The sequence below is a fragment of the Bubalus kerabau genome, chromosome 16 (genome assembly GCF_029407905.1).
Source record: "Bubalus kerabau isolate K-KA32 ecotype Philippines breed swamp buffalo chromosome 16, PCC_UOA_SB_1v2, whole genome shotgun sequence".
Lineage (NCBI taxonomy): Eukaryota > Metazoa > Chordata > Mammalia > Artiodactyla > Bovidae > Bubalus > Bubalus kerabau.
Genome location: NC_073639.1, coordinates 18,586,968 through 18,612,201, shown reverse-complemented (window position 1 = coordinate 18,612,201; position 25,234 = coordinate 18,586,968). Strand labels below are relative to the sequence as shown.

Sequence of the window (25,234 nt, the reverse complement as noted above, 5' to 3'; positions counted from 1 at the left end):
CATGTAGACTGAAATCATAGGATACTTCAGAGGAACAGTGGGCTTCCTCAATTGTTGTCGACTGAGGGCAGAATATACCTAACAGCTGAGAGAGGCAGGGCACTAGGGTTTTCTTTCCACACTAATCAGTCCATGGATACAGCCCAGGGAGACTGTGGAGAGGGTGGCTACCAAAATTGAGGGGTCCAAGAGAGTTACTGGAGTCTTATCAGCTAAATTGAGGCTTGTCTTATATTTGCACTGTCAAGTTGATTGCCCAGAAGATTTTGACATTTCCAGATGATTGCTGTTTGGCTTGATATTCAGTATAGATAGTTTTGGCTAATACACCTTTACCCCTCAAAGATATAGGCATATATATATATATATACTTGCATCTCCTCTACTGGGTTTGGTTTTCATGTAAAATCTTTATTTTCTGGACGAAAGGAAACATTGTTGACCACCCAATAGGCAAAATGTTGCTTGATAATGGTTGTGAATGAACAAATTCTCTGTGATAAGATATCTTGACTTCCTGGTACCATAATCGCTAAACGAGACTTCAGGGAGTTTGGGCATTGATTTTAGGGGGGGAACACTTGGCCCAGAGGACTTTGATAGTTGTCTCACTGTTTTCTAATATTTATGAGTAGTTCAAGCATTGATTAAGAGAGTCCATCAGGGCTTTTAAGTGACAAAATATTGTTTTAGTTTTATCTCCAAAGTCACCTCAAGTTATGGCCCCAATGCATTCTACTTACAACTCCATTTTATGTTTGCTTTTTTTTTATTAGTCAGCAGCATTGTTTTTGCATACTAGTATGTTCATCTGCTATGGAAGTTTTTCTTGAATTTCCTAAAGAGTGGGACAGTAGCATGAAAGATAGGAAGAAAAAGACTAGGGAGCAGATTCTCCAGCTATATGTTTAAACTAATTTTATTGGTTTGTTTATTTTTGGCTGTGCTGGGTCTTTGTTGCTGCAAGGGCTTTCTCTTCTTGAAGAGTGCTGGGGCAACTCCCCAGTTGTGGTGCGGGGGCTTCTTGCTGTGATGGCTTCTCTTATTGCAGAACATGGGCTCTAGGGGCGCAGGCTTCAGTGGTTGCAGCACATCGGCTCAGTAGTTGAGACTCTCAGGCTCCAGAGCACAGGCTCAATAGTTGTGGTGCCTGGGCTTAGTTGTTCTGTGGTATTTGGGATCTTCCTGGATGAGGGATTGAACCCGTGTCTCCTACACTGATAGGTGGATTCTTGTCCACTGCGCCATCCAGGAATCCCTCTCCAGGCTTTTTGTCTCTCTTTTTCTTTCTATATTTATTTGCAAAAGGGTAAGAACCTCTTGTATGTGCTTCATCCTCTGTATTTTTTAAATATAGAATGGAAGTGAAGATTTTTCTGCTTTCTGTTAGTTTTGCTGCTCCTGTGTTGCTGTTTTTGTCCTGTCTTATGTATTAAACAGCTGTTTTCTTCCTCTGCTAGGGACCTGCATAGAATCACATACAGATCAATGTCACCAAGGTTATAGAAACCAAGTAAAATCTTGATAGTATACACTCAACAGCGGCACTCAGATTTTTAAAGAGTTGTTTAAAGACAAATCAACCATTTGAACTAATGATGAATTTTCATCAGCAGTTGAAATTGTTGCTGAGATAAAAGGTAAGTCTTGAAAACAAAGGACTGCTTCAAGCCAGCTGGCCATCCCCCTATCTCTGCAGGGGGAGCTTCCCTATGGCCCGCTTCAAGCCTGGACACCAAGTTTGGGCTCCTCCACAGGCCAGCTGTCCACCTTAGGCTGATGTGCGCTCTCAGTAAGAGAGCCTGCATCTGGGCCAGGGTGAGGTGGCCTGCTAGAGGCCAGCCAGCTGGGGAGCAGGACCTCAGCTGGTTCTTGGGTGTGTAATCTATACCCAGCTTGGACTCCGCTCTTCAGCTGTCAGTTTGTACGATGGTTTCTGTCTGGACATGTGGTTCTGGGAAGGGGCTTAGAAACAGAAATAGCATCTTCCTCTGGGTGGGCACCTGCCAACTTACATGGAAGAGAGAGGCATGGAGAAGGCAAAATAGCAGCATCTCCTTGTTCAGGGACAACCGAGGAGCTGAGCTAAGGTCCCTGCTCAGGAGTGTCACCACAAAAAGAGGACCATGATGTCTGAAAGCTCTTCCTGCCCTTTTCTGGCAATCCTCAGTAGCAGTCAACCGATTCTGAAGTCTTTGCTTACGGTGACTGAAGGAGCATCATGGTTCTTTTGAAGGAAATTTTTTCCTGCAATCCTCACGTTAGTGAACATTCAGATTTTGAATGTTTTCTTTTTACCTTTTCCAGTAATGCAGGAAATTTATTTCTAGTAGCAAAGATCATCAACTAGCAATTACATTAAGTCTTTATGAAAGTTGCTGTTGTTTAGTCGCTCAGTCGTGTCCGACTCTTCGTGACCCCATGGACCTAGCCCACCAGGCTCCTCTGTCCATGGGATTCTCTAGACAAGAATATTGGAGTGGGTTGCCATTTCCTTTTCCAGGGGATCTTCCTGACCCAGGGATCAAACCTGAGTCTCTTGCACTGGCAGACAGATTCTTCACTGCTGAGCCATCAGGGAAGCCTTATGAAAGTTAATGATAGTTAATTCTTTGTTGTGCCTGGGATTAGTGATAAGAGTTGCCAGTTCCCTATATCTGACTGTTGTCTCTTGGGATTCAAAATTACTCTTAGGAAGGTGTATCCATGTGGAGGGTAGTTTTAGAATTCTGTTTTTAATTTTTTTTAATTGATCATCTTTGAACAGATACAACAATGTGGCAAGAATTATGCTTGGATAATCTGGTTGACAGGAGAATTGGTTATTTCAGTGTGATTTGCCATAACAGGTCTGCTTAAAGAATATGAAAGAAATAAAATGACAAAGCGGTTTTAAGACTAAGAAAATTTCCATATTTTGGAGAGGACATAAAAAGTATGTAGATAAAGTCTTGATGATTTTCAGGTTGAGGATGTCTAAGAGTAAGTGCCAGCACTCTCTGTTTTCTTATAGAGACTACCACACGAGAAGGGACACCTTAGCAGGTGGATTAATACTTTATTTTTGAAAGGTTTTGGGTAAATTGTGCTATGGTAAAAGGAACCCTTGACTGAGTGTCAGGACCCAGAATTCGCCAGAGTTTTGCCACTATTCACAAGACCTTTGGATCCTCGTGTGAACTTCTGATTCTCAGTTTCCTTATCTGTAAAATGGGGAAGGAGTGGGCAACACATCTTTCATTCTAAATTCTCTTAGCATCTAATGTTCCTTTTCTCAGATGTTTCCTTGGGAGGGAGGGGCAGATGCGGAGCTTCTCAATAGGCCTCCTTTTGGGGGGAAATAAATCTTAATTTCTTGTTCATCTTAAATGGTATATATATTAGAACTGCAGAAGCAGAATTCTTTGGGGACCCTCCAGCCCTTCCCTTAATGGAATGAAGGCTTAAACTGAGCCCAAGGCTGCCGAGTGCCTGAGGTGGGTGCTGTGTCTGTTCAGAGTGAAGGCTCACCAAGTGTCTGTTGACTGAATTAATAAAGAGGTATCTCTGGAGCTTTTGTAAATCTGCCTTGTGTGGTATCCAGCAGAGGGAAAGGCCTAATCCCTTCTCGTAAGAAGTTTCTAATCTTTGTGAAGACAAGCTGTAAATGCATGTTCCTTTCAGTCGTTTTACAGGAGCTATGTTTATAAGGCCATATAGGATGAATTGTCAAGTGGTTGATACAGGCAGTAACTGCTTAAGAGTTCAGACTAGAGGGGAGGGAGGTGGAGCCAGTCAGGGAAGACCTCATGAGTGAATTTCAGGGTCTATTCTTGGAAGAATCCAGGTGCTGCTGACAGAAATAGCAAAATCAGAAGGGAAGCCTGGCTTGAAAGGAAGAATAGGCACTTGGTTTGGAGTGCAGACATCCCAGCGAGAAGGACGGAGCACCTCCGTTTCACGCGTGGAGTTTGGACGTCAGCTGTAACTTGCAGTTTGAGAAGTTTCAGTTTCTGCCGTGACCTCATGCTGCTGATGGGCTCCTGACCACCAGTGAATTTTCTATCCCAGGCGAGAAACAAACCCAACAGCTCCACTTGTCCGTCACCTGAACTTATTAAAATTCCTAGGGACATGTGTTATTTAAGATTTCTTTATGTCTGTTTGGAACTAAATAATTCATGCTGGCAAGCATTTCATTTACAACAGAGAGGGAGCATGTTCTGGTGGGAGGGAGAATAAAAGAGCCTTTGATTCATTTGCCTCAGGGTTCCCGCGGGAGGGCCCAGGCTGCCTTGGGCTAGCGTCTTATTTTGGACTTTGGAAGCCATCTTAGCTCAGCTGTGTGAGTGCCAGCCAGCGTTGGAGGAAAAGAGAATAACCCCATTGGATCACACGAACCCCCCTCCTGACTGTGGATGGAAGGGTTTCTCCCATTTCACATTCCTTGCATTAATATGGTGGCTCACTTCCCCCAAGTGAGAGCTCCATCTGAATCTGCCACTTGAACTTGGATTGAAGTCACAAGGCTTCAGTGCCTCTCTCTCAGTCCACGAATGTACAGGAAACTTATCGAGACCCAGGTCTCTTTCTGCTCCCCCTCTTAGGCAACAGGCATAAATAAAATCAGCTTTCTTTTCTTCTTTAGATTACTCTTGGGGAAAAGTGGCTCATTATATCATGGGTTTCCGCGATCCTTAAATAAGTAGCCTCTTCATTTGCCAACGCTGGGGGAGCCCTAATGCAGTGGAGATGAAGATGCAGGCCTGTGGAGTTACTGGAGAAAGGCATTTTAGGAACTGGAAAACTTTTTCCCATTCTAGGCTTGTCTGTGTGAGCACCTCACCTCCTACAAGAATGCATTAACTGGAAAAGAATCTTGTATATTTTAAGCAATTCTTTTATTCATGGAAGCAAAATGCTCCTTTACTGAAAAATTCTCATTGCTGAATGCATATAAAGTAGAACCCAATAGCTTTTGACCCTCCCACAGCCTGCTATTAAAAAAAAAAAAAAGTTAAGACTCTGCACACCGAAATGCATGCTTGGTCGTTATCTGGGTTACATTAGCCCTTGAAGCATTCTGATTACAACTTGTAGCTGCCAAGCCCTGTCCTGCAGTGTTATCTGGTACAAAAATTTTCCATGTGGTTGTTTTTAGCAGAGCTACTATATGCAAACTGCATGTGAAGATGTGAATTGCAAAGAAATAGAGCTTCTAGGAGGGGAAATGTGAGTGATCTTACATTTTTTTTTTCTACTCTTTAACTATTCTTTCTGTGTGTTTCGGAGATTTTAATCATATTTCCAAACTGAGTTTTATTTTTATACACTGGAAAGAATGCCAAATTTACCACGAGTTTTTCGTTTGGTGGTAGTTTTTTTTTCTCCCAGCTTTTTTCTTTGAATTCATACTTGGCCTAGGTAATTCCCTATGTGTTCAAAACAAAACAATGTCCTAAAAGGAAAAAAACAAATGGCTACATTGTTCCATGAATTAAAAACAATATACCGACAGTCCAAACATTTCTCTTCAATGTAAAACTCTTTAGTCATTTTTTTTTTAAGGAAGAAAAATACTAAACTTTGCTTTAACTATCCTGCTTCATTGTTTTTCTTTTCCCTTTTTATTTATTTTCCTTTGTCTTGACTCATGCCGTTTAAATTTTTTGGAAAAGGTTTTTACATAGTTCTTTAAGAATATCACATATAGAAAAAGAAAACATTAAAATTGCGTTTTACTTTTCATCGTCTGGTTGGAAGCGGGGGGGCGGATATTAATTAATAATAAGGGTTTGTAACTGACTTTCTTGTTGCTTGGTTAAATTGAATATTTGTCTTTATTGCCTAGAGATATTTAGCTGTTATATAAATAAGCAGGTAAATATAATTTTAGTTGAGGCTTGCTTTTGTGAAATACAGAATGCAGGGCAGTAGCATCAGGGCATGGAGAACTCTGTCTTTGTTGTCATTTTTATTGCATTTGATATTCTGTAATTAGTATTTCATATTCAGTGTTTATCATAATTAATCAGTTACGTTACCCGTTTCTATAGAACTTTATCTGCTAACTTTTTTAAGTGGGCACGTGGTGGAAAGCACTCTTTCCCCAGGAATCGCAACCCTCTTGCTCTCTCCCCTCTGTTTCCACTTTTCCTCTGTAGTAGAAGCCTCATCACCAACACCACAAAGTATTCAGGTCAAAATCCTTACACACATGTTTTTTTACCTTTTCTCTGAAATGGGGGGAGTTATTTATGTTCTGTTACGTGGTAATCAAGACTAGGAATCAGAGTGTTCCAGCCAGCAGGTTGATTGTTTTTCTCTCCCCAAATGCACGTTTTAGTTACTGCTGCTACTGCTGCTGTTAAGTCGCTTCAGTCGTGTCCGACTCTGTGCGACCCCATAGACGGCAACCCACCAGGCTCCCCCGTCCCTGGGATTCTCCAGGCAAGAACACTGGAGTGGGTTGCCATTTCCTTCTCCAATGCATGAAAGTGAAAAGTGAAAGTGAAGTCACTCAGTCGTGTCTGACTCTTCGCGACCCCATGGACTGCAGCCTACCAGGCTCCTCCGTCTGTGGGGTTTTCCAGGCGAGAGTACTGGAGTGGGGTGTTACTACTGTTGGGTAATACAGTTAGGCTGCTTTCTGACTAGCTGGACTCCTCCCTGAAATGACTACCTAGTTAAAGAATTAAGTACCTGCTGTGCTTTCTCACCCCAGTCCTCACACATTCCCATCGGTGCCTAAGCCAGAGTCATCGTAGCCAAGATCAAAATGCTTCTAATTGGGGATGACTGCCTGATTTGGGGGAAAGACATGCTTTAATCTTTGTCTCTTAGAGGAGAGACACTTGGTAAAATGCTACCTCAAATGTTTTGAATTCCATGGGTGTTACCTAGACCTTGACGAAGAAGGCTCTTGGGCTAGGGAAGTAGTATTTGAAGTGGTCTTCTCTGGTGACTCAGATGGTAAAGAATCAGCCAGCAATGTAGGAGATCCAGGTCTGATCACTGGCTCAGGAAGATCCCCTGGAGAAGGGAATGGCAACCCACTCCAGTATTCTTGCCTGGAGAATTCTATGGAGAGAGGAGCCTGGCGGGCTACACAGTCCATGGGGTCGCACAGAGTAGGACCCGACTGAGCGGGTCGTCACACACACACACACACACACACACACACACACCTTCTGGCAAGGTTATAATTGACCCCAAAGTTGTGTAGGAGGACTGGATTTTACAAGTTCTCCCTGACGATTTCAGATTTATGGTTGAAGTGTTGGGGAAAGGTAAAAGGAAATACTGAGCAAGTAAGAATGTGGAATATTTGACAAGTTAATTTGTTCCTGGTGATGCTGTTGTGCTTGCGTGCTCAGTCATGTCTGACTCTTTCGGGACCCCATGGATTGTAGCCCACTAGGTTCCGCTGTCCGTGGGATTTTCCAAGCAAGAAAATGAGTGGCCATTTCCTACACCAGGGATCTTCCCAACCCAGGGATTGAATCCTGGTGTCCTGAATCTTCTGCATTGACAAAGTGAAGTCGCTCAGTCGTGTCCGACTCTTTGCGACCCCATGGACTGTAGCCTGCCAGGTTCCTCTGTCCGTGGGATTCTCCAGGCAAGGGTACTGGAGTGGGTTGCCATTTCCTTCTCCAAGGGATCTTCCCAACCCAGGGATCGAACCCGGGTCTCCCACATTGCAGGCAGACGCCTTACCATCTGAGCCACCAGGGAAGCCACTGAGCCACCTGGGAAGCTGGTGATGCTGTTACATAAAACCAAAGCCATTTGAGTAATCTTCCCAGGGCATCTAGGTCATTTACCTCTGAACAAAAGTGCATGAAATTAAATTCATGCTATAGAACAGTGTTCTTTCTTCCTTCTCTTCATTTAAGCAGTGAAATAGTCCAAATGGGAAAAGCATACCTGGTGTATTTATAGTTTTAGCATAATTTTTTCTGGATGATTTTCATAATGACCCATAGTCTACACAGTAGAAGATGTGTACACATGATCTATTTACAAAGAAAATTATGGCTTCATCTATCATTCTTTGGTGTTTGTAGTAGGATATTAATTTCCAGAGGACAAAGATGGCATTTGTTCTCTGCGTCTGAAGTGCACAGTGTGGTACCTGGCACAGTCTTTTGAATAGCATGACCGAGTGATTGTGAAAATTTTAAGCCTGAAATTATAAATCATCTAGTTCAATGTTTCTCAACCTTTTCTAGCCTATTTTTCTATCACGTGTTATTTGAGTGTCCAGTGGTTTTTAATCCAGCTTTATTTTCTATGATTTGCGTTACAGAAACAATCTGCTGTATCGAGTATCTTTCCCAATTACACTTATCTCCTTCTTCCCTAGCGGAGAGTTCAGCCTCCTCTTTTTACAGGAATTGGCCTCCGGGAGACTTCATCGATTTGTCCAAGGTCATACAAGTTAACCAGCTGTTCTGGCAGGGCCAGATCTCTTACTTCAGAGGTCAGGCCCTGCAGTCCTTGGTGGAATGCTGGCTGAGAATAAGGCCTTGGGAGGAATTCAGGAGAGGCCCAAGAGCGCACCGCCTCCACCTTACAGGAGTTCACGTGCTGCTGGGGACATAGAAGGCGCTGGGTAACGCAGATTATGCTACGATCAGTGATGTGTGGTACCAGGCTCTAGAAGAATTCAGCCGAGGGAGGTGGGTTCAAGGACTCAAGGAAGGTTTTATGAAGGGGTCGAGAGAGATTTTACCAGGACCGTAAAAGGTGGATTCGGTTTTCAAAGCTTCCCTGGTGGCTCAGATGGTAAGGCGTCTGCCTGCAATGTGGGAGACCCGGGTTCGATCCCTAGGTTGGGAAGATCCCCTGGAGAAGGAAATGGCAACCCACTCCAGTACCCTTGCCTGGAGAATCCCACGGACAGAGGAACCTGGCAGGCTACAGTCCATGGGGTCGCAAAGAGTCGGACACGACTGAGCGACTTCACTTTGTCAGTGCAGAAGATTCAGGACACCAGGATTCAATCCCTGAGTTGGGATTGTGAGAGACTAGTGTGAGACTCCTTCTGTTCCTCCCTTTCCCAGCCAGACTCCCAGGTGGGTTATGTCCACTTGACCGCTGCCTCTTCCTTACGTGCCGCTCAGCTCGTAATGGGATACAGCCCTGGTCTTTTTCATCCCTTCTTATCTAACTGATTCCCACCAAGGTCCCCTGTGGTTGTCCAGTCTAGCAGAACTAGATCTGAACATTTTATTTTTATTTATTTACTTACTGGCTGCTCTGGGTCTTGGTTGCTACACTCAGGCTTTCTCTGGTTGTGTGAGCAGGGGCTACTCTTCATTGTGGAGCACAGGCTTCTCACTCTGGTGGCTTCTCTTGTTGCGGAGCACGGGCTCTGGGGCTTCGGGAGTTGCGGGTATACAGGCTCAGTAGTTGTGGCACATGGGCTTGGTTGCCCCTCGGCGTGTGGCATCTTCCTGGACCAGGGACTGAACTCGTGTCCCCTGAATTGGCAGATGGATTCTCAACCACTGGGCCACCAGGGAAGTCCGATCTGAACTTAATTCTTATTTTTCATGGCACTCTTGACTTCACTGTTGGAGATGGTCAGTCCGTCTTCTCAAAGTATGTTCTTCCCTGTGCCTTCCTGATGTCAGGCTCTGGTTTCTGGAAGTGTTGGTGCTCCTAAGGGTTCTAGTGCCAGTTAGCCCTGGCTGATCTCTTCTCTCATGTCATGCCGTTAATAGTTCTTCATCCATTGGGAGTTAATGAACCTTTTTGAAAATTTGGTAATAGCTCTATGTTCTTCGTTTTCACAGAATTCTTTTTTTTTTTTTTCCTGCCTGACTTGTGGCCACATCATGGTGGTGGTTCAGTATTTTTTTTAATGACGTATAGTTGATTTACAGGTTTGTTACTTTCCAGCAAAGTGATTCAGTTATATATATTGAATGTATGTATACTTTTTCAAATTATTTCCCATTATAGGTTATTACAAGATATTAAGTATCATTGCACATACTATACAGTAGGTTCTTGTTGGTTATCTGTTTTATATATAGTAGTTTCCATAAAAATTGATGCTTTTGAATTGTGGTGCTGGAGAAGACTCTTGAGAGTCCCTTGGACAGCAAGGAGGTCAATCTTAAAGGAAATCAATCCTGAATATTCATTGGAAGGACTGATTCTGAAGCTGAAGCTCCAGTATTTTGGCCACCTGATGTGAAGAGCCCACTCACTGGAAAAGACCCTGATGCTGGGAAAGATTGAAGGTGGGAGGAGAAGGGGATGACAGAGGATGAGATGGTTGGATGGCATCACCGACTCAATGGAAATGAGTTTGAGCAAACTCTAGGAGGCAGTGATGGACAGGGAGGCCTGGCGTGCTGCAGACCATGGGATCACAGAGTCGGACACGACTTAGTAACTGAACAGAAGTGTCCCTAGAATTCTTCCAAACTGATGCACAAACCTTATTTTCTTCTTGCATGTTTCCTAACCTTTTTAAGTCCATCTGTGGATCTTAACGTCCAGTGAAATGTCCCTGAATTATGTGCTGATAATTCAAAGGTACAATTGCAGCCCATTTCTCACTCCTTATCCCTGGCTCTGACGGGTGAGTAGATCCCTAACTGCGTCGACCCCCACAGCAACGCAGAGCCGTGCTCACGATCCTCTCCCTAAATCTGTCCTCTCGTCCTCCTGCTGTTCCCTCTCTCTATGTCAGTCATGCCACCTTCCCTGCAACCCTCCTCTGCCCTCCGGCTTAAACCAGATGGTTTTCTTTGTTCTCTCCTTCTCCACACCCAGTGACCAAATCCTGTCTGTTTTATCTTCCAAAGATCTCTTGACTTCTTGACCTATGTGTTGCCTAAGCTGTCTTTTGGCCTTTCTGCGGGATTTTTACAATAGCCAGTCCACTGCCTGGCTCCATCCTTCCTGAGTCGCTTCAGTTGTGTCTGACTCTTTGCAACCCCAGGGGCTGAGGCCTGCCAGGCTCCTCTATCCATGGAATTCTCCAGGTAAGAATACTGGAGGGGTGCCATGCTCTCCTTTAGGGGACCTTCCCAATCCAAGATTCAAACCCATGTCTTCTGCATCTCCTGCATTGCAAGTATATTCTTTACCACTGAGCCACTGAGGAAGCCCATCTATACCAATGCATAGGTATTAATATAGTGATATCTATTGACATATAGATATTTGTTGTTTAGTCACTAAGTCATGTCTGGCTCTTTGCAACCCCACGGACTGTAACCTTCCAGGCTCCTCTGCCTAGGGAATTCTCCAGGCAAGAATACTGGAGTAGGTTGCTATCTCCTCCTCCAGGGGATCTTCCCGGCCCAGGGATCAAATCTGTGTCTCTTACATCTCCTGCATTGGCAGGTGGGTTCTTTGCCACTAGTGCCACCTGGGAAGCCCGTCCTTGTGTCAAACTGTCTTCATCAGGGCAGCCAGTACAGCCTTTCTGAAACCCAGATCTGATAGTCCCAGTTTGAGGCTGCCCTGCAGGGTTCCTTTGCTCGGAGGAATGCTCAAACCCCCTCTCTCTTGGCTGGCAGGGCTTTCTGTGATGTGGGCCCTGCAGGTACTTCCTCCTCTCTCACGCGTTCTGCTTCAGCTGTCCTGAACTTCCAGGTCCCCACTTGGCCTCGTGATCGATCACGCTGTTCTTGACCTGCACTGTGTGCTTCTCTCTGCCAGGAATTCCTGGCCCCACCCTCTCTGCCTCCACTCCCAGGCTACCCCTGGAACCTCCCCTGAACTCGCCACCACCAGCATCACTCATCCATGCAGACCCTGTGGACCCAGAGTATCTGTTTTGTCCTCCATTGATGCTTCGTCATTCCTGCAGCACAGCATCCATCACCACAGATTGCACTTGTTTGTTTAATTCCTTGCTTCCCATTTAGAGGCCAGGTCCACGTGATTATTCATTGAGCCCCTGGTACTTTTGCCCTTGTGGGTTCCCTCCCCCCCCCAAAAAAAGAATAAAAATTTTATTTTGCAATCATATCCAGATAAAGATGAATATATTCCAAGGTGGATTTATTAGTAGGTAGCTGTTAGGGAGCTGACTGGCTCAGATCATGAACTCCTTATTGCCAAATTCAGACTTAAATTGAAGAAAGTAGGGTAAACCACTAGACCATTCAGGTATGACCTAAATCAAATTCCTTAGATTATACAGTGGAAGTGAGAAATAGATTTAAGGGACTGGATCTGATACATAGAGCACCTGATGAACTATGGACGGAGGTTCGTGACATTGTACAGGAGACAGGGATCAAGACCATCGCCATGGAAAAGAAATGCAAAAAAGCAAAATGGCTGTGTGGGGATGCCTTACAAATAGCTGTGAAAAGAAGAAAAGTAAAAAAGCAAAGGAGAAAAGGAAAGATATAAGCATTTGAATGCAGAGTTCCAAAGAATAGCAAGGAGAGATAAGAAAGCCTTCCTCAGCGATCAATGCAAAGAAATAGAGGAAAACAACAGAATGGGAAAGACTAGAGATCTCTTCAAGACAATTAGAGAAAGCAAGGGAACATTTCATGCAAAGATGGGCTCGATAAAGGACAGAAATGGTATGGACCTAACAGAAGCAGAAGATATTAAGAAGAGATGGCAAGAATACACAGAAGAACTGTACAAAAAGATCTTCATGACCCAGATAATCACGATGGTGTGATCACTCACCTAGAGCCAGACATCCTGGAATGTAAAGTCAAGTGGGCCTTAGGAAGCATCACTACGAACAAAGCTAGTGGAGGTGATGGAATTCCAGTGGAGCTATTTCAAATCCTGGAAGATGATGCTGTGAAAGTGCTGCACTCAATATGCCAGCCAATTTGGAAAACTCAGCAGTGGCCACAGGACTGGAAAAGGTCAGTTTTCATTCCAATCCCTAAGAAAGGCAATGCCAAAGAATGCTCAAACTACTGCACAATTGCACTCATCTCACACGCTAGTAAAGTAATGGTCGAAATTCTCCAAGCCAGGCTTCAGCAATACATGAACCGTGAACTTCCAGATGTTCAAGCTGGTTTTAGAAAAGGCAGAGGAACCAGAGATCAAATTGCCAACATCTGCTGGATCATGGAAAAAGCAAGAGAGTTCCAGGAAAACATCTATTTCTGCTTTATTGACTATGCCAAAGCCTTTGACTGTGTGGATCACAATAAACTGGAAAATTCTGGAAGAGATGGGAATACCAGACCACCTGACTTGCCTCTTGAGAGAACTATATGCAGGTCAGGAAGCAACAGTTAGAACTGGACATGGAACAACAGACTGGTTCCAACTAGGAAAAGGAGTATGTCAAGGCTGTATATTGTCACCCTGCTTATTTAACTTCTATGCACAGTACGTCATGAGAAATGGCGGTCTGGAAGAAGCACAAAGCTGGAATCAAGATTGCCGGGAGAAATATCAATAACCTCAGATATGCAGATGACATCACCCTTATGGCAGAAAGTGAAGAGGAACTCAAAAGCCTCTTGATGAAAGTGAAAGTGGAGAGTGAAAAAGTTGGCTTAAAGCTCAACATTCAGAAAACGAAGATCATGGCATCTGGTCCTATCACTTCATGGGAAATAGATGGGGAAACAGTGGAAACAGTGCCAGACTTTATTTTTTTGGACTCCAAAATCACTGCAGATGGTGATTGCAGCCATGAAATTAAAAGACACTTACTCCTTGGAAGGAAAGTTATGACCAACCTAGATAGCATATTCAAAAGCAGAAACATTACTTTGATAACAAAGGTCCGTCTAGTCAAGGCTATGGTTTTTCCAGTGGTCATGTATGGATGTGAAAGTTGGACTGTGAAGAAAGCTGAGCACAGAAGAATTGATGCTTTTGAACCATGGTGTTGGAGAAGACTCTTTCGAGTCCCCTGGACTGCAAGGAGATCCAACCAGTCCATTCTGAAGGAGATCAGTCCTGGGTGTTCTTTGAAAGGAATGATGCTAAAGCTGAAACTCCAGTACTTTGGCCACCTCATGCGAAGAGTTGACGCATTGGAAAAGACTCTGATGCTGCGAGGGATTGGGGGCAGGAGGAGAAGGAGATGACAGAGGATGAGATGGCTGGATGGCATCACTGACTTGATGGACGTGAGTTTGGGTGAACTCTGGGAGTTGGTGATGGACAGGGAGGCCTGGTGTGCTGCAATTCATGGGGTTGCAAAGAGTCGGACACAACTGAGTGACTGAACTGAACTGAACTGAGCCGTTATTCTTATGATGTTCATTTTTTTATTCTGATTTTTTTTAAAAATCCTATTAAGACACTTTTCATGGGCTCCTTAAAGTCTTATGGGCTCTAACACTTGGTGACCTGTGCCTGATGGATACCTTGGCTTTGTTAAGCGAACAGAAATCCTCTGGTGATAAAGTAGACAGCTGATTGATTGTGACTAGGACAGGCGAGAAGCCCCCTCAGTTATTTTCTTATGTGGCATGTTTGTGGTAGTTTGAATAGCTCCCTAATGTATTACGATTGTGTATTATAGTCCCTGGTAATGGAAAAATATTTTAAAAACTAGATTTGTGAACTTAAGAGGCATATATGTGTGTATGTATGTGTGTGTTATTTAACTTATATGTAGAGTTTATGTTGGTCATAGGTTTTGAGGAAAAAAAGCTAGACACTGTATTAAAAAGCAGAGACAGTACTTTGCCAGCAAAGTTCCATCTAGTCAAAGCTATGGTTTTTCCAGTAGTCATGTATGGAATGGATGCGAGAGTTGGACCATAAAGAAAGCTGAGCACTGAAAAATTGATGCTTTTGAACTGTGGTGTTAGAGAAGACTCTTGAGAGTCCCTTGGACTACAAGGAGATCAAACTAGTCAGTCCTAAAGGAAATCAGTCCTAATATTCATTGGAGGGACTGATGCTGAAGCTGAAACTCCAATCTCTTGGCCACCTGATGTGAAGAATGGACTCGTTGGAAAAGACCCTGATGCTGGGAAAGATTGAAGGCAGGAGGAGAAGGGGCCGACAGAGGATGAGATGGTTGGATGCCATCACCAACTCAATGGAGATGAGTTTGAACAAGCTCCGGGAGTTGGTGATGAACAGGGAAGCCTGGCGTGCTGCAGTCCATGGGGTCGCTAAGAGTCGGACACGACTGAACTGATTGTGTGTGTGTGTGTGTGTGTGTGTGTTAGTTGCTCAGTTGTGTCCAACTCTTTGTGACCCCATTGACTGTAGCCCTCCAGGCTGCTCTGTCCATGGAATTTTCTAAGCAAGAATATTGGAGTGGGTTGCCATTTCCTTTTCCAGGGAATCTTCCTGAGCCAGTGATCGAACCTGGGTCTCCTGTGTTGTAGACTGATTCTTTACCATCTGAGCCACCAGAGAAGATCATATATATATATTTGAAAGCAAAAATCATGAGATATTTATTATATCAAAAATCTGGTCCTCAAGCTACTTCACTATAATGCACAGTTCCCCATGATGTGTCTGTGTACAGCAATGACTTTTAGTGCCAGTGGGATGGTGATTTTGCCCCACTGGGAACATTTGGCAATTTCTGGAGGAGATGTTTTTTGGTTGTCACCACTGGGGGTGCTACTGGTGGCTGGTAGGTTGAGGCTATAGGGTATGGTATGTGTGCTCAGTCATGTTCTACTGTTTGCAACCCTGTGGACTGTAGCCCACCAGGCTCCTCTGTCCATGGGATTTCCAGGCAAGAATACTCGCATGGGTTGCCATTTCCTCCTCCAGGGGAATCTTCCCAACCCAGGGACCGAACCCAAACCTCCTGTGTCTCCTGCATTGGCAGGTGGATTCTTTTCCTCTGAGCCGCCTGGGAAGCCCTGGTTGAGGGCAAGATGCTGCTAAACATCCGGCTGCTAAACAACCAAGCATGCCCCAGCCCCAGATACCAACAGGGCTGAAGTTGGGAAACACTCACGTAGAAGAATCCTTCATAAAACCTGGTTCCGACAACTGTGTAATTCATTTGCTTTATTTCCCCATGTTTCCTTTAAAAGCCACAATTCAGATGCAGGGCTGTGTTGCAGCCCTGGACACAGGCACTTCCTTTTCTGGCTTTAATAAGATTGACAAAAAGCAACTTAGACAGCTGAGCTGTAGAACCCCCAAAGTTTGGGTCTGTGCAGCCCTGTCACAAGGGTTCCAGTGAGAGACATAAATCTTTCTCCCATGATACATGGTCTATTATCATTTATATCATTCCCCCAAATACAGGTTTGTTTGTTTTTTTCTTTCTGTGCTGATCCTAGCTGGAATATAACCAATTGTTGTCTGGGTGGGGAGGGGGATGCTGAGTCATTTATTCATGCTTTTTATTACCTCTTGGCTTGACTATCACCCTTCATTGTTCACAAGCCGCTCAGCTTGTTTACTTTTTATAAATTACATGTAATCAGTCCCCTTGCCGGTCTGGCTACTATAATTGGCAGCAGCCACAGAGCAGGGCTGACGAGCCTGCATTTGTGCTGATGTCTCAGTTAGTTCAGTCTCCACACTTCCTTGCTGCTTCCATCTGTATTTCAAAAGGAAGGTGATCAGAACTACCGCACTGCTCTGTCTTCTCGGCTGGCTCCTCTGATGGCACTTGTTTATATGGTCCCGTGGAGTCCCTGTGTCCTTTGGTGCAGGAAGAATCAAGGGTTTGGGGGCAGTGGTCCTCAAGCTTTCGTATGCAGACCAATCACCAGGGTGACTTCTGAAATAAAAATTCTGCAGCCCTACCCCTCTTTTGAAACTTGTCGTAAATCTCAGTAGGGGCCCAGAAAACTGCATTTTCTGATTCAGATCTCGGCTGATTCTGATATAGGTGGTCTTTTAACTTACACTCAGAGAAATGCTAAGTTAGCATGGAGAAAAAAATGCGAGAAGAAAGAAAAGCCCATGGAAGTAAACGTGACTAGAGAGTGGGATAGACAGGCAAGAATCAAAACTCAGAAAGGAACTTCTACCTGTTATCTGTGAGATGAGGGCAATACGTTTGATGCTTTTTAAAAATGTGTTTAAAAAAATAAATAATAAAAGAAAAAAAATATGTGCTTAGTGTTTTCCTACAGTGATTTTGATCAAACTCTTCTCGATGACAAAAGGGAAAGGGAATTTTTGGAAAGGTTAGAATATGAGAAGGTACCTAACCATCGCCAAGAAACTCAAAGATGTTACGAAATCAAGGAAGCTATTGTGTAGGTATCGATTGGAAAAAGAATGTACATTCCTGAATTGAGTTTTCTGAATGGCTTAGAGACGGAGAGGAGAGGTGACAGAGGATTAACTGCTTGCCAGAAGTTCTGGTTTTTCTGGTTATTGGATCTGAAAGCATATTATTAATACACAGTCCAGATTTCCTGGGATAGTTCTAATTTCAGATATTTTTTCCCATTGTCATTATAGTACATGTCTGGTTTGCCCTAATTTTTGATTAGTTGAGACATGGTTGGTTTGTAAAAGGGCCTTAAAATAGTTCTGCTTGACTATAGTTTTGTTCTCAAATTTCTGTCTGTCTCTCTCTCTCCCTGTGTGTAATGTATATGTTCTATTTCTTTGAACCTAAACTTGACCGTCATCAGCTTTTGTTAAATCCTTCCTGCCTCTGCTCTAACCATCTCTTCATCAAGGTGTTCTTTGCATTTACTTTACCCTAACCAGTTCTATGTCAAAGTGCTCATGTTTCCACTGTGGGAACCCAGAGTGTACTGCAGTCTTTTCACCACCCTCAGCTGGCTGACCTTTCCTCCTTCCTTTCTTTCCCCCAACCTCCTCATTCTCTTCCTTCCCTTCCTTTCCTTACTCAGGAACCCTTCAGCCTCTTAGCTACTCTACTCTGTCCATCTGCCCACAAGGTCTTAGAGAATCTTCCCATCTGCTTTGTAAGTGTTTAGTATCATTATTGTTATTAAATGAAGTGTCTACCACACCCTTTCATTGCACTGAGAGTTCAAGTTCAAGTACGTTGAGTTAGTAGATCACTTTGTTCCCGAAGTGAATAGAAGGACTGTGGCTGGCTGCTGGTGGGGTCCTGGAACCAGCTTCTCCCAAGAAAAGCTAGACTACTGTGACGTCTGTCCTGCATGAAGAATTGAAGGCTGGGCTCCCGACTTGTTCTTTTTATGCCAGGTGACCTTACTGTCTTGCTTTTCTGAGTTTTAAATCCATATACTTGGAAGACCTCTTTTCTTAGGAGTCTCTTGATATGTCTAGTTATTTTTTCTAGAATTTATTCTAATCCATATGTTGTTTAACACAGTGGTAGATGTTTCCAATGAATATTTAAATTTGCTGAAAACAAGTATAAATGCTCTTGGGGAGAACCACAACATTAAGTAGCCATCCAAGTGCAGTGTAAAAATATACATAGCTTACAAATTTTCAGTGGGAGTCTTTTAACTTAAAGTTTTCTGGTTTTGGTTCAGCATATAGGAAAAAAAATTATAAACTATTTATTAAAAAGTTATGAAATATTAGCAGAAGTTGTAAAATATTAGGTAAGTAGAGGTATTGCCCTTTGCTTAAGTTACTAAAGGGAGATGTCTTTTTCAGAATTAAATAAGACATTATTAAACTGAATATACATATTTAACTTCTAATGATTTTATATTTGAATAGAAAATGCTTAGATTAACTTAAAATTCATGGATGTTGGTACTTTGTCTCTGTGTTTTAAGATATGATTTTTATTTAGTGCTCAGTTCAGTTCAGTCACTCAGGTATATTTAAAAGTTTAGTGTCTCCTTACTGCTTTTAGTGATTCTTAAACAACTAAAAGATAAATCTTTTATGATAGGTTTTATGTACACTAAATATTTTAGCAAGTGTGACTTTTATTCCTAAGCTAGAGAAATGGTTGTATGTTGAGAAACCCATGTTCTTATTAACTAAGGGATGTTGGAACATGGATATGGCAGTATTTTTAATGTTTCAGATAAAGCTCTCGACTTGCAAACATTCCTGTTTATAGAGAGTCTGTTGTGTTTCTAAACCATAATTTTCCAAAGCAGAACAAAATTTCATAACTTTGAGATCTTTATTGAAATACTTAAGGAGAAGAAATGACTCATGGATGGTAACTTTAAGAAAAGTAGTGAAAGGAGAAAAACCTAACTACTCATCCCATTCTCAGTGAGAAAAATGAGGACCTAGAGAATTGAGGCCAAGGAAATAGCCCAGGTTGAAGGCCAGTTGGTTTCAGCAGGCAGAGGAAATCATGGACACAGACTTCGTGACAGCCGGCCCAGGGCCAACCCCAAGCAGTGACATCTGCATCTTCAGTACGCTATTGCACTTTCCAAAATTCGAGCATTTTAGCTGCCCTGGAGAGCTGTGACTGTGATAGGTTCAGCCCAGTTTCTTACTTTTTTTTTTTTTTAATTATTTTTAACTGTAAAAAAATCCCCACATGACATAAAATTTACCCTCTTACTAAATTTTAAGTGCACTGTGCAGTAATGGTAAGTGTATTGACATGGTCGTGCCACCCCAGTCTCTCTTTGCTTCTATGTCTTGCCTCTGGAGTCTTGAAAACATCTGAAGGGCCTTTAGACCGGCACTGTTTGGGAAGGCCTGCACCTCATCTGCGTTTGCTCCTTCCTTGCACGTGTGTGCTCAGTCGTGCCCGACTCCTTGTGACCCCATGGACTGTAGTCTACCGGGCTCCTCTGTCTATGGAATTTTTCAGGCAAGAATACTGGCATGCCTGTGTACTAAGTCACTTCAGTCATGTCCTGCTCTCTTCAACTCTATGGACTGTAGCCCATCAGGCTCCTCTGTCCAGGGGATTCTCCAGGCCAGAATATTGGAGTGGGTTGCCATTTCCTCCTCCAAGGGATCTTCCCAACCCAGGGATTTAACACAAGTCTCCTGCGGCTCCTGCATTGACAGGTGGATTCTTTTACCACTGAGCCACTTGGGAAGCCCTCCTTCCTTGTAGTAGGAAGTTAATTGTGTGGAATTTGCTCACCTGATCCACACAGATGATCCTACTTCATTGCCCATTGGAAATCCCACGCCCCTTTCTGCCCCAGAGGAAAAATTCCTTCCTGATTGTAGAGTCTGTGCTTAGTTTAATCTTGAGCATACGAGCGTGAGTCACCCTGGGTAGGTATGTAATCCCATTTATACTTTTCTTCCAACCTCCCTTTAATTTTTAACTTAAGATACTGGATCCTGATTTCCTGTGTAAGGCCCGGTGATTTGGGGACTAATTTAGGGACCAGGCGATGTTGAGATTTTTTTGGAACTGGCACTTTCCATTCTGCTGACAGTGAAGCTGCCTGGCCTGTTTTAATATTCAGACTATGTGTGGAATGTCTGTGTGGATGAAGAAACAAGTTAAAGCTTTTTGGGAGGCAGGAAGAAAGGGGAATGAAACTTTTTAGGTAGTCTGATTTTGTGGGGAAAATTTTGAGATTTTTAGAATACAGGCTAACCAAAAATAAGTAGCTGTTTGGCTTTGTGATTTGAGTATACAAAGGAAATACTTGATGTTGGGCTGAAGAGCTAGTGTTGATTAAGTTTATTACCTGATAAATTAACAAATTAATAAACCTGCCCGTGATTTCCAGTTATTATCTTTCCCAATGTGTAATCACTAATTCTGTTTCTTCATTTGTGGAATCAAACATATGTCACTGGGAAGTAGTTTTTCTTTTCCTTTTTTAAAAATTTTTTTAAAAATGTTTTTAAAAAATGTTTAAAATTTTATTGGAGTATAGTTGCTTTACAATATTGTGTTAGTTTCTATGGTACCGCAAAGTTAATCAACTATGTATACATATATCCTCTCTTGGTTTTGGATTTTGGAGAGTTGCTTTTAAAGGAATACTCGTAAAGCAAGCACCTTGGAATCCTTAAGGTACTCTGAATATGGTACTGAAAGAATGTAAATCATTAATGCTTATATTTTTATCTCAAAGAAGAATATGGGAGTGGGAGTGAGTTGAACATTCAAAATATTCCTTTTGAAAGACAACATACATTTGAGCAAAGCCATTCTCCCTCAGTGCTTATTTTAAATTGGCAGTCACTTAGCCAACAGTCAGTAACCTCACTTAGCAAGTGTTTGGCACGCCTGTTTTAACCTGCACAGGTTCAGTTCACACAAAGAAAGGGAGGGTGGGGTGACGTGATGGGAGCACCCTGGTATCCTCATTAACATATCTGGAATAACTACTTGAATATTTGCCAGCTAAGCTAGGCAACCTGGAGGCCTGCCAAGTGAGCCATGGGAATTTCTGGGAGGAGTGTGGAGATTGGAGCCTGTAAAATGTTTTTCTTTTTGGAGGGGTAACAGTTTAGAAGATGCCATTTAGGATACTTCCCTTACCCTCTGAACAAAATAACTCTTTTTTCCTCCCCTTCAAATTCTGAAAAAATTTCTCTTTCCACCACCTTTGTGCATTTTTTTGGGAATAGTACCGTAGGACTTGTCTGACAAATAGCTTTTGGTAATCTCTCCGGGGTGAGTTTGAGTTCCTGTTCTGCCTGGGTTTTGTTTCTGCAGAATTAGTCCCGAAGCTCTTTCCGTGAGCCTCGCTGGGGCCACTCCTCTGCAGACTTATCATGTGGACACAAATGATGGGAACAGGACAGACAGGATAGACTAGGGCGTCTGTGGAGTCAACTCCTACCCAGTAGATGCTCAGATCATAAAGATGGCAGCTTGGTTCAGCTCTGTGGATCAGAGAAGCAGTCTTTATTTACAAGGTTCTCTTTTGGGGGCCTGTATCACGCTTGGCTTTGCATTGATACCTGTCTGGTTGCAACCACAACTGTGGGCTCTAAAACTAGTCAGGGGAGCAGTCAGTTGAAACCAGGGGTTCTCAGGTATTTGGATGTAGTACGTTCCAGGGTGAGATGAGGCAGTGCTCCGTTCTCTAGTTCTTATTTAGGGGAGCAGTATATTGGGCTCCCACCAAGACTTCGCTGGTAACTCAGACGGTAAAGAATCTGCCTACAATGCAGGAGACCCGGGTTCCATCCCTGGGTCAGGAAGATCCCCTGAAGAAGGGGATGGCTACCTGCTTCAGTATTTTCGCCTAGAAATTCCATGCACAGAGGAACTGGGCTGGCTACAATCCATAGGGGTCGCAGAGAGTCAGACATGACTGAGCAACCATCGCTCACTCACATACTGATGCTCAGGAGTATCCTCAGGGGAGTATCAAAATCACTAGGGAGCTTTTTCAAAAACCATTTCCTTTGATTTTTTTTTCCCCGTATTGCACTGAAGGGTGGGTAGGGATGACAAAGAAAAGTGGCGTTTAAATCTGCAATCAGCTGAAGCTCTGGGTGCTCGCCACAGTGTGGTCATTTCCATAGGTCAGGCCGGTTTGCCACCCTGCCCCCGCTGCGCTCTCAGGAGTGGAAAGATACAGCCTAACGACGCCAGGGCTCGCTCCTCCCGTGACAGGTTTTGCCATACCATGTTAAATGTACATTTAATAGGCTTGTCAGAAAAGTTTTTTTTTTTTTTCTTCTGGTTGGAGCTTTGTGTGTATGTGTGTGTGTTTTTAATCTCTTCAAAGGTAGTCCTTAAGACTGATTTTTTTAAAATATTTATTTACTCGGCTGCAGTGGGTCTTGGTCATGGCATGTGAATTTTATTTGCGCCATGTGGGATCTAGTTTCCTGACCAGGGACCAGACTGAGGCCCCCTGCATTCGGAGTGCAGAGTCTTAGCTGCTAGACCGCCAGGGAAGTCTGGACTGATTTTTTAAAATCACAAATATGGAGTATCAAAACCAAGAAAGAACAAATTTGATCATAGCTATTAAAAAAAAAAACTTAAAAAATGCGAACCTAAAAAGGAACTCTGGTACATTAAACTGAGCCCTAAATGTTTTACAGATATTATAATGAGCCTATATATTTACATGTTGTAGGCCAATCATGTGTGTGTGTATAAATGTATATGCTTTTAAATGTCTAGACCACAGTTATTAAATTTCAGTCACCTTTTGTTGAACTTCACTAATTTCTTTGTAGTGTTTTCAGTGTGTATATGATTTTTATATTTACACAATCACCATCTACTCCTAACTAATTATACAGATAAAACTTTGATTCTTTTTTTTTAATATAATATTTTTTTGGCATGCAGAATCTTAACCCCAGCTCTTGGCAGTGAGAGCATGGAGTCCTAACCACTGGACTGCCAAGGAATTCCCAACTTTGAGTCTTCATAGCTTTTCTTTTTTTTTTTTTTTCCAGTTGATTCCTAAGAGCCTGTTTAAAAGAAAAAAATTTATTGATGATTGTAATCATGTAATTCATGAAGCAATGTAGGGTTAAAATGAATAACTGTTAGTTCAGTGTTTTTCTTTCTTATAAAATGTTAAATATTACATTCTTGAGGCTTCTCTATTGTGTCAGTTTCTCATATTACAGAATTAATACAATATGCAGTATTACCAGTTTCACCATTTAGTACATCTTCAACATCTCTGAGGATGGTAGATATATAAGATGTTTTTTAAACAAGTACATGTCTGAAATTATAGAACAGTTTATTCAAGTCATAGAACACATTGGTAAAACTTGAGTTCTGGCACTTGGCCCACATTTAAATTGATAACATATGTGTGTGGGGAAAAGCTACTAGGTACTGATGATCTCTTTAGAACATGTTAATATTGTTAGGTCCAAATATGAGTTATTTGGTAGGTTTACCAGCTTAAAAAAAAAAAAAAACTAAATGAAATCTCAATATTACTTTAGTGTCCCTTTTAATTGATTGTGGTGACTTGTTTAGTTGCTAAGTCTTGTCCGACTCTTTGTAATCCATGAACAGATGGAGCCCACGAGGTTCCTCTGTCCATACGATTCTCCAGGCAAGAATACTGGAGTGGGTTGCCATTTGCTTCTCCAGGGGATCCTCCCAACGCAGGGAGGGATCAAACCCTGGTCTCCTGCATTAGCAGGCAGACTTTTTACCACTGAGCCACCAGGGAAGCCCTTTAGTGACTTATTAATCAGTGTTTGTGGGGATACATGTGATAAACTTTTGGGGGTTGGTTTTTGTCTTCTCATTATTCTAGACGTGAAGTTCTGGGAGGGAGCAGTGAGTGGAAAGGCTGTCTTCAGGTGTCATGAGGTTGAACCAGTTTAACCATCACTGCAGCTCATCCTGCTCTAAGCTCCCTCCTCAGCGCCCTGGCTTATTTACACGTTATATAACCCAGACTGGCTTGTCCTGTTTGGTGGGTTTGTTATAAACTGCCGGGCTAAGTAAACGTGGGATAACATTTTAAATGGATTAAAAGTTAACCAGTAGTTAAGGAGGGATGTAGCAGAGGGGCCCAGCTGTCAGGTGGCCCGGGTTCTGCCCCCTGGGGCTGGGGGTGGGTACATTTCCGTTTCCCCTTAGGAACTGGGAATCCACGTGAAACTATAGCAACCCCTGGCCAGAGGACCACTCTTCAATGCAGATGACAACCAGCACGCCTTGTCCGATACCAGAAACGTCAGATCCTGAAAGCAGGTGTTAACTGTGTCCGTTGATGAGCTGTGTACACGAGCAGAAACGGACACACCATACCAGTGGGACCGTTTTCATCCATCTGTGCCCAGCATGAAAACAAGGAAGGAGGAAGCCACTAGATGACTGAGTCTTGTCCCCTTCCTAGTTCGGTACACAGCGAGAGAACGTGCCCACGTGCTTTGTGCTGAGCATTTTAGGTGCCTGCACCTGGCAGGGTTATGCTGACCTACAGTGCTTCACTCACCCCTGATAACAGGCTTACTGCATCCTCTGACCTTGTCTGTTGAACTTTCTGGCAGATGTGCACGGTCTCTTGTGTGAGTTCTCTGAACCCTCTGTAGAGCTGCATGTCCCATTCCATGTTAAGTGTGTCCTTTTCATACTCAAGAGATGCTAGTTCCATCCCTTGGTCAGGAAGATCCCCTGGCCTGGGAAATGGCACCCCACTCCAGGATTCTTCTCTGGAAAATTCCATGGTCAGAGGAGCCCAGAGGGCTACAGTCTGTGGGGCCGCAAAGAGTTGCACATGACTGAACGACTGAGCACACACACACCCCACCTGGAAGGTGGAATCCCCTCGTGGATATTCTTAAAGTCTTCCTTGAATGCCTCTCTTTTCCACACAGGGCCTTTCTGAGGTTTGCAGGGGTTTCCAGAGAGAGAGTTTGTCACCCTAAAGTGATGGTGATGACCTCCACCTGCCCTGTTACAGCCTCTCCCTCTCACCTGTACCCTTTTAGACAGTTCTCTCTGAGCAGAAAGACCAGGGAATGCTAACTCAAGATCTCAGTTTAACAG

At 43.2% G+C, this 25,234-nt stretch overlaps 1 protein-coding gene across 8 annotated transcripts in view; it reads left to right on the top strand.

Moving 5' to 3' along the window:
- GAB1 (GRB2 associated binding protein 1) overlaps positions 1–25,234 on the top strand; it is a 126,981-nt gene that overhangs the window by 2,828 nt on the left and 98,919 nt on the right. Inside the window, exon 1 of one of the 8 annotated variants that reach the window (XM_055550256.1) lies at positions 19,900–20,056. The exons of 4 other annotated variants lie outside the window; for them this stretch is intronic. The gene's annotated coding sequence lies outside the window, so the exon portion shown is untranslated. Of the gene's footprint in view, positions 1–19,899; positions 20,057–25,234 lie in introns of those variants that run through there. 3 more of the 8 variants (XM_055550250.1, XM_055550257.1, XM_055550251.1) reach the window with 3 other exon arrangements.